Genomic DNA, 10,063 nt, shown 5'->3' on the forward strand with positions numbered 1-10,063 from the left:
TTAAAAATACATAAAATAAAAAATATATTCATATATACCGTGTCAGTATGTGTCGTGCCCTAATTTTTAAAATTTTTACGTGTCACTATGTCCGTATCGTATCATGTTCATATCCATGGATTATAATTTTTTACTCCAAAAAAAGCATTAAAAGAATGATAATTAACAAGTTTGGACTCTACACTTTAAAAACTAAAATGGCACCAAATTTCAAAGTACGTAGGGGCTTTTGTAGAGCAACAAATAGAAATGAGCAACTTACATGTAATGAAAAAAGTCATAGGCGAGTTTTTTAGAATTCATTAAAAAGGCATTTAAAAAGTGGGAATAATGTAAGGTAACAAAAATAATTTATAATTGAGACAACATATGAATAAACTAGCCATAAATACTAAGACTCAAGGCAATTCAAGTTGTCAACAGTCAACAATCGATAGCAAATGATAACATGCAGACGGCACATATGATCATCCCATGCAGAAGTTGAAAGAAATGCAAAGTTCCAACATCAAATTTGGATGAATATCGCATATCAATCCGAATCATACATACTAGTTCCTGTATACAGGGTTTGGCCTCTTAAGCTCAGCATTGGATATAATCCATAAATAAACAGAAAATTCTTTGCAACATAATAATGAATTAACCCAAAAACCAACAAAGAACTTATAGCGTAACATAATGAAAAGGAAAAAAATCCCTTGATAATTCATCTATGATATCATCATATACACATCTCCAAAAATTAACAGAAGGGAATAACCTTTGCTGGTCTACAGTCGCAAACATCAAACTATTGGGTTGTTCCACTGGCAGATTCGCTATGACCAGCCTACAAAAAACCCATTAACCCTTAAGGCCCCTTGACCAAGAAAGAAACAATGGCAATAAATAATCCCCATGAATAATAATAATCCTGTCACATCCTCACAAGCAGCTTAAACGTGAATCCATGAAATGCAACAGATTCCGCTAAAAAAGCAAACAAAACACTACAAGCTGCTTAAAGTACACTGTAAAAGTAAAACTCATACAGTCCATACCTCTATTATGCTAATTCTATGGCTGCGAAAAAAAGAAAAGAATCAAAACAAAAGAAAAGTGGAGTGTGTGATGCAAATACAACCAAATTGCTCTCCTGCACTTTGAGAAACTTGTATAACAGAAGGCAACAGACACATACATACAAGACCAGAAGGGTACAGGATGTGAAACTCAGAAAGGAAACAATGACATTATCACCAAACAATATCAACAAAGTCCGATCAACGCCGACTCATGTTACCTAAGCAATCATCATCAGAAGCAATCTTTTGCTTCTTCCACTTATATGTTGCTTCCAAAATGTTAAGATTTGTTGTCTGCGTTTCTTCAGGGAAAGATGGTCGATATACTCCTCATTCCTGCAGGTTATTGAAATATCAGAATTGGTTGCCGCCGCCAACAGTTTAGTTTCAATGAGCTTCAATAGATATACAATCCCAGTTCTAATATATATAGCACATATACTATAATAGGACAAAAATAGACACAACGTGTATCTTAAGGCAAACTCATGAAAGTAACTCTATTTCGCATAACTCTGACAACTCATGGCCAAATAAGTTCAAATTCAAAAGTTGCGGAGGGATCACCACAAATCAACCAAGAGAGATTTTTTCAAGTATAGAATTTATGCCTAAGTCTATATAAGTCCACAGAAAAAACACAACACCTAAAAAACAAAAAAGAAGAAAGAAAGAAAACCATGGCCCATTAACTTTATTTGCCTATAAGAACAAAAAATTTCTTTTATTAATTACAAGGGACAAAAGCCAAAAGAATATAGGCTGAAACAACTGTTGGCGGGGAGGGTGGGGGGATGAAGGTCAAATGCATACCCGGTTGGACCATCCTCAGTTTCTATTTGCCTTCTCTCTTTGAGTTTCTTTGGCAGCTTAGCACGGACCAAATCAACGTCACCAACTTTGCCAAAGTTGCTTTCCATGTTCAACCATTCTTCCAAAAGCATTGGCATTTCCTCTTTCGATTCAGAGGCAGAAGTTCTGAAGTAGCTAAGGGGTCTTTCAAAAACAGATCATGAGCACATAAAATTTGTGAGGTCTAGTTCACTACCATGAAGTAAACAAAGAATGAGAACAATTGGTATAAGGACTACAATAACGAAATAACACGTGCAGGATTTCATTTCTTACCTCTAGCTCGCTGAAGGCATTTTCTCTTTTGCTCATAATCACTTTCTCGCGAGTCTGACTCCTACAAGCCCTCATCCATAGCAGATGCGTCAAACTTGGCATAACTAATCCACACCTTCAAATGTTTTGTGCGCTTCAAAAGCCTCTCATAAAGTGCTCTAGTTCTTTCATATTCAGCCTCAGATATCTCAAAGTCAATGTATGCCTGTCATCGAATAAATAGAAGATCAATACACATTGATTCTATTATCAAATTTACAGTAGAGCTATATAGCTATATTTGAAAAGAGGCCATATTAGATTCTTACACCAATAACAAAATCCTAATTGACAAAGAAAAATCGAAGTTGCATACACACAAAAAGATTTGAAGCACCAGTCCGATGTTGGTACTTAGTGACATGGCATTATGTGCATGAGGCTTGGCTACATGAGCGCAGTATCAGAAATGCTAAACTATTAATTGTACTTAAATAAAATAAATAATGTTCACCTTTGAAGATTGTTGAGTGCTTTGAACTGATTCTTGAGTTCATGAGGGGCCACCAGTATTGCTGACTGTTTCTACACTTGTAGACCGAGGACAAACAAAAAAAAGTAAGTCAGACATGATACAATTCATATAAAAAAAAGATAAGTAAGACATGGATACATTTCATACAAAATCCAATGTATTACCATAGATAATTGCAGACCAATAATACAGACAGATCTAAATCAACATAAAGAATAAAGTACAGATCTAACAATAACAATATTAAATAAACAGTAAGAAAGAACAAATAAAGCTCAGAGAGCCAGATCTAATGAGGACAACCCACGATCACTAAGACCGGCCGTCAAACTCAAGGTTGCTCAAACCCAATCGTTAAACGGGCTACACAGACCCTCTTGTAAAATTATAAAGGTTTTCTCACACACTTAGGGTTCACAAAAAACTTTTAATCGGAGCAGAAGAAGGAGAAAGGAGGAGATGACAATTATTATTCTTCTTAACAACAAGAAACCACACAGGGATTTATAGTGGTTTTGCATTGAAGAGGATGGTGAAAAGAGGTGGTGGAAAATTATTTTCAATGCCATAAGAATCAAAGATAGAATGAAGAAGGAGAGAAATCAAAGAGAAGGGAGGAAGATAAAACAAGAAGGCAAAAGATGAGAATAGAGTTAGGGTTTTAGGGATTAAGTACATTTTCAGTCGGGTCAAAAGGAGTTGGGGCAATAGGCTGACAAGAGTGGGCCGAGCTAGTCATAGTGGGCCATTGACAAGAGTGGGCCTGAGCCATCTAAGTGACAATGAGAGAAGAACTTAATGGGCTTGGGCCTACCAAGGGTCATGGGCCATATTTCAACAAGTCTAGAAAGCTTTTCCCACATATTTTACTGTCTAGAGAGGTAAATTACTTCATTTTAAAAAGTATAGGGAAGTAAATTGTTATATGCTTTTTATAGGAGAATAATTTGCTCATTTTCAATATCATAGGTGGTAAATTTCTATTCACCCTGATAATTAATGAAACCACTCTCTTCAACTAACGCCAAGATGAGAACACGACTTAGTCCACAATGAGGTGCTAATTACAGTTTATGCTGCAAGCCATCGTTGCAAACCGAAAAATATCCATCTGCATTGTTAGATCAGTTCATAGTAATCGACTTTTGTTCAACTATATTGGGGTAAAGTCGTCGAAAATCCCGACATATTACATGAAAAGTAGGATATAAATCCACAGAAGAATCTTGTATTTTGTAGTATAACTTGCAGCTCTACTTCTTGCATTTCCTATCACTCAGCCAACGCAATTAACAAATTACCTTCCTTCTTATCATTTCAAGCTTCAAAATCACTGCCATGGGTGCCATCACTTACAATATTAAGATTTCTTCCTCTATCCCAGCCACCAAGATGTTTAAGTCCGTTGTTCTCGACACAGACACCCTTATTCCTAAAATCATGCCTCAGGCTATCAAAAGTGTCGAAATTTCGGAAGGAGATGGTGGTGCTGAAACCGTCAAGATCAATCATCCATTTTGGGAGGGCGGCCAGTATAAGAGCAAACACCGTATTGATGCTCTTGGAACGGAGAATTTGACCCACGACTACAGCATTGTTGAGGGTGATGCCCTGGCGGGCGTTCTTGAATCCATCACTTATCATGTCACGATTGTCCCAACTGAAGATGGGGGATACATCTGCAAGAACAGGAACATTTACCACACCGAGGGCGATGTTGAGATTAATGGAGAGAGATCAAGAAAGGAAAGGAGAAGGCAATATAGTTCAAGGCTGTTGAAGCTTACCTCCAAGCCAATGTCTAAGAGTCAAACACCTTATTTAGGTGAGCTACAATTCACTCAACTCTCACATTGCAACAGAGAGTTAAGTGATTTTGTAGAGAAGAAGAAGTGAGAGTTGAGTGATCTTGTAGAGAAGAATAAAAAATTTGAGCAGTGAGATTTTGTAGAGAAGAAGAAAAAATTTGAGCTTTCCTAAATTTTTATTTTTGGAGTGATTATGGTGAACTTTGGTCCTATTGATACAAGTATGTTGTACGCGCAATTAAATCATCGGTTTGAAGATGTGTCTGGAGCTCTGGATACAACTTTATCCATACGACGTGGCGATATATCTTTTTTCTACGTCCTTTAAATAGTCCCACGTCACATTCGTGTTTTATAAGTGCTCCAGAATATAGAGTTTTTAGGTGTTTTACAGTGTGGTCATATTGAAATTGACACACACCTGATAACTGCATTAGTTGAGACATGGCACCCCGAGATGCATACTTTTTATTTCTCGGTTGGTGAGGCAACTGTATCACTACAGGACATCGCTATCATCTGGGCACTTCCAGTGGAAGGTAATCTTATTATCGGAGTATATACAAGGTATAGTACTCAGTAGTGGCAAAATTATTGCCATCAATGGTTGGATTTTATTAGATGAAAATGCTTTTAGATGGTCTAGAATAAAACTGAAAGTGTTACATGAATATTTTCTTGTAATACGTATGATGATGATAGCCCGTTCGAGGTTGTATTACAAGAGGCACATATATGTGCCATGTGCATCATTGGTAGGGTATTGTGTCCTGATGCTATAGGGAACACCGTGTCACTATTGTATCTACAACATATGGATAACATACATGAGGAATGTACCTCAAATTAGGATTCAACAGTCTTGGCGTATCTATATCGGGAGCTATGTACGACATCACAGTAAGGGAAAACTAATATTGGCGATGCCATGCAGTTATTACAAAATATGTGCATGGTCCCGCATCATAACACTTGCACCAATTCCCTCGAATGATACTGCAGATCTAGTGGCAACAATAATGGACCCTGAAAACATCCTACCTATCCCTCCATATGCTGCACGGTATGAATATTTTTATTTATTTATATAGTTATAAAGAATTTTGATTTCAATTGTTTATCTAAAATTTTGCTTCTAGGTGGTCGTTAAGAAATGATTTGATTGTATGCAATAAAATAAGGTACACCGCTGCGATTGTTTTTTTACGTATAGTGTATTTTTATGGGATTTTCTAAAAAAATATTGATTGCATTGTATGATACTAAAGTTTATTTGGACTCCGTATGATGGTGATGCACCCGATGTGGGTTCATTGCTGCTTTATGCAACTTGCACACCATGGAATATACGCGGCCCATTGATTCATTATTCGTTGGTGGAGATGCATCACCCGGAGCGGGTTCTTATTAATTTGGCTATGTGCAGGACATCCCCCCAAACCAATTGGTAAGTGAATGTTGTCTGCACATAATAGACAGGCGGGGACTTCAAGACTTAAATTGGGAAGCATTTCACTCGGACTATGTTGCACAATGATGTGTAATCACTGGTGGTGGCGGGACCTATTATTATAGGCGGTTGTGATATCGTTCCTGACTATATGTGGTGGCGGGTTATTATAGGCGGTTGTGATATCGTTCCTGACTATATGAACTAGTAGCGCCAAATCACTCGAGTCCAAATTTCACATTATATAGTGCGAACAAACACGCCAGGATATCGACCAACTGAGCCCCGCGACTGGGAATATGTGGTAAGAACTTTGTATTTTTTACTGTTCAATTATTTTAAAAAACTGCTATGTTTAATCGAATACAATTTTTTTTACCAGTATAAGAGAATAGAGCAGCTAGTCATAGACTGTGATAGTTTTGGAGATGATCAACAATTATTGAGAGAAACTCGGATGCTAGCTCGTACGATTAGACATGAACTTATGAACTTTTCCAGTACATGGTATCCGAGTGTTCGGGTTGGACCGGCTGACATAGCTCGTGTCAGCGCATTCACAGAGGCTGGTCGATCAAGTGTTTGTGCAGAGGCTGGGCCATCTAATATTTACATAGAGGCTGGTCCATCAAGTATTTACCCAAAAGCAGGTCCATCTGGTTTTTACACTCCCTATGCTCCATTTGTCGGAGACGAATATACACATAATGTTAACCCAGAAGTACGAAGATACTATAGGACATCACCAATGCCATTCGAAGGCACCGAGTTGAACACGCCTAGTGACTAAAGTGAGGATAATCCGCCTCGACGAAACAAAAGATGTCCATGTTGTGGCACTGGGGGGCATTACTAGAGTTGTGTAATACATACGGTGATAAAAATTGCATATTGTTGTAAAAATATTTCATACACATGGTCTGTAATACATAATATTATTTTATTGATAAACACTATTACACAAACAAATTTTTTAAATTATTCCCGAGATTGACTAATTGTTGGCGAGCACGTACTTGTGGTCTATCCATTTCGTTCGGTATCCGAGTGGAAATTTGTCTACCCGGACCTCGACAAGCTCGTAGTATGGGATTGTGTACAAGTTGAAAATCAACGGGATCCCAATATTCTTCACCATATATAGGCTCAAACCTCCCTTGATATGTCTTCTTATATGCACGAATACTGTAATATTGAGGAATAAAATTTAACGCATTAATCCCAAAATGCCGACATATCTGAATGGCATGTGAACATGGAATTTGATGTGTACCCCGACTTGCCATAAGAACACATGTGTTGCTTCAATTTTACTACATAACTATGGGAGCCCCTGCCCGGTCAAGCTCAATGTTAGCACCAAGGCATATTATTGGTTATAGTCGAACTTCTGAACAATATAATATACTGCCTCAGCCTGTCGAGTTTTACTTAAGAAAAAGATGAAATAGTGATAATTAAATGTAGTGAGTAGGGTGTGCTACAGGGAAGAAAGAAGATAATAATTGTGATGTAACAGATTTGCCAAAAAATGTACATAAAAAATAAGTCCAAAAATTCTGAAAATATAAAAATATATGCCAAAAGATAGAGTGAAAAAACCTTGCCAAAAATCTATGAAAAAAATTGAGTACAAAAACCGGTAAAGAATAATTGAGCACAAAAATATGTGTAAGAACCCTCTACCAAAAAACCTGTAAAGAAAAATTGAGCACCGTTACTTGCACAGGCGCGCGCACCCACTCCAGCGCTAGCTGCAGTAGTTCCTACAATTGACCATAATTATGAAAGAATAAAGAAAATGGGAGCTACAGAATTTGAGGGTATCCTAGACCCAGAGATTGCTGAGAGATGGTGGGAAAAAGTCTAAGATGTGATGAACTTAGTGAATTGCACTCCAGAGAATCGACTTAAGTATTTTGTTTTTTCTTTTTGTGGGGAATCCCTTTATTTAGTGGAGGTTTGTAAAGAGGGGATATGAGATAAGAGAAATAACATGAGCTAAGTTTCAGAAAGAGTTTAATGATAAATATGGACCCAAGATTTAGCGAGATAAGAAGAGGATGGAGTTTTTAAATTTAAAGCAAAGGGGATGATTAGACGGTGGCTGAATATGAACTCCGTTTTGCTGCCTAGCCAAGTATGCACATGAAGCAATAGCGACGCAGGAGGATCATTGTTACCATTTTAAGCACGGGCTACGAGCGAAGATCAAAAAAGGCTTTGTAGTCAGAATTACGAATTTTAAAACTCTTGTTGAATCAGCAGTCTGGATGGAAGAAGGGGGAAGAGACAGAAAATCAATGTACACAATAGGGAATCGAGTAGGTTGACTAAGAGGGGAACCAACTATTCATTTTCTGCTAGAAGTAGGAACTTTACACGTGGAGGTCCTGTTTTTGAGGAAGTAGTGGATCGAGGTTTGGTGGATCCACGGGCTTTAATAGAGGTTTGTTCGAACTCAACTCATTTGGTACGCCTTCTATTGGATCGGGTAGGGGAGCTGGATAGAGTTATGGACGAGGACAAATTATCACTCCGAGTTGTTCTACATGTGGAAGATAATATCTAGGACCATGTTGGAGACGGAATGATATAGCCAGAACCCATTATCACTGTAGAGGTAGGGGATATATAGCTAGAAATTATCCCAGTCAGATTATAGGTGTGGTTAGAAGTGTCGCTAGTGGGACCCAGAGCCAAAGAAGTGTTGGAAGTAGTGGTAAGGTAGCTGAGAGAGACAGAGACAGAGGTAGAGGTAGTGGCTACAGAGATAGTGACCACGTTACTTGTAGCAGTATGAGGGGGCTTGGATCACAAGGTACTCAGGGGCAGACCTAAGCAAGGATATATAACATGACTAGGGAGGAAGCTCCAACATCAAATGACCTGATATAAGGTACGATTTTGTTATTTGATGTTCAGGTTTATGTGTTGATTGATCCTGGCTCTACGCATTCATATATATCATAGAACTTACTTCGAAAATACTGGGTGAGAATAGCCCTTTGGGATATAATTTGATGGTTAATTTTCTCGTGGGAGGGGGTGTGGTAGTGAACAGTGTTAGGAGAGGGAGTTTAGTGAGAATTGGAGATGTAAATTTACCGGTGGACCTTGTAGTGCTGGATTTGAAAGAGTTTGATGTGATTTTGGGGATGGATTGGTTGGCACAACATAAAGCAATAGTTGATTGTTATAAAAAGGAAGTGATGATTTAACTTTCCAGCGAACCGAAAGTACTATTTGCGGGGATTGTCAAGTAGTATCAGTTTATGTAATATCAGCCATAGAGGCAAGACGATTGATGTTAGAAGGATGTGAAGTTTAGGTAGCCCCTATGGTAGATACCGAGAGGGTTAATCCCACATTGGAGGAAATCCCGGTAGTAAGAGACTTCTCTGAAGTATCCTGAATGACTTACCAGGTTTGCCACTAGAGAAGTGGAATTTGCATTAAAAACTCTTCTAGGAGTTGCCCCAATCTCTATTGTGCTATACAGAATGGCCCCAGTGGAATTACAAAAGCTCAAAAATCAAATCAAAGAATTGTTCGGGAAAGGGTTTATCAGGCCGAGTACTTCACCGTGGGGAGCACCAGTGCTATTTGTGAAGAAGAAAGATGGGAGGATGAGGTTATGTGTCGATTACCACCAATTAAATAGGGTAACAATGAAGAATAAATATCCGTTGCCGAGGATTGATGACCTGCTAGACCAGCTAAATGGAGCTACAATATTTTCAAAGATCAATTTAAGGTCGGGGTATTGGCAGTTGAGGATCGCAGAGAAAGACATATCAAAAACAGCTTTCCGTACTCGTTATGGTCATTATGAGTTTTGGTGATGCCATTTGGTTTAACAAATTCACTAGCGGCGTTTATGGCTTTGATGAACCGTACATTTTAGGAATATTTGGATCACTTTGTTATTATTTTTATAGATGACATCTTGGTGTACTCAAAGAATAGGGAGGAGCATGAGCAATATCTGAGGATAATGTTACAAATTTTGAAAGAGAAGGAGTTGTATGCTAAATTTAGCAAATATGAACTTTGGGTAAATTAGGTGGTTTTCCTTAGGCATATGATATCTGGT

The 10,063-nt window shown here is 38.0% G+C and overlaps 1 pseudogene; it reads left to right on the forward strand.

Annotated features, from left to right (window-relative positions):
• The first annotated feature begins 4,047 nt into the window (after positions 1–4,047).
• On the forward strand, positions 4,048–4,514 carry LOC105179339 (annotated as a pseudogene).
• The last annotated feature ends 5,549 nt before the right edge of the window (positions 4,515–10,063 follow it).

Source organism: Sesamum indicum, unplaced genomic scaffold, assembly GCF_000512975.1.
Source record: "Sesamum indicum cultivar Zhongzhi No. 13 unplaced genomic scaffold, S_indicum_v1.0 scaffold00143, whole genome shotgun sequence".
NCBI classification, from domain to species: Eukaryota; Viridiplantae; Streptophyta; class Magnoliopsida; order Lamiales; family Pedaliaceae; genus Sesamum; species Sesamum indicum.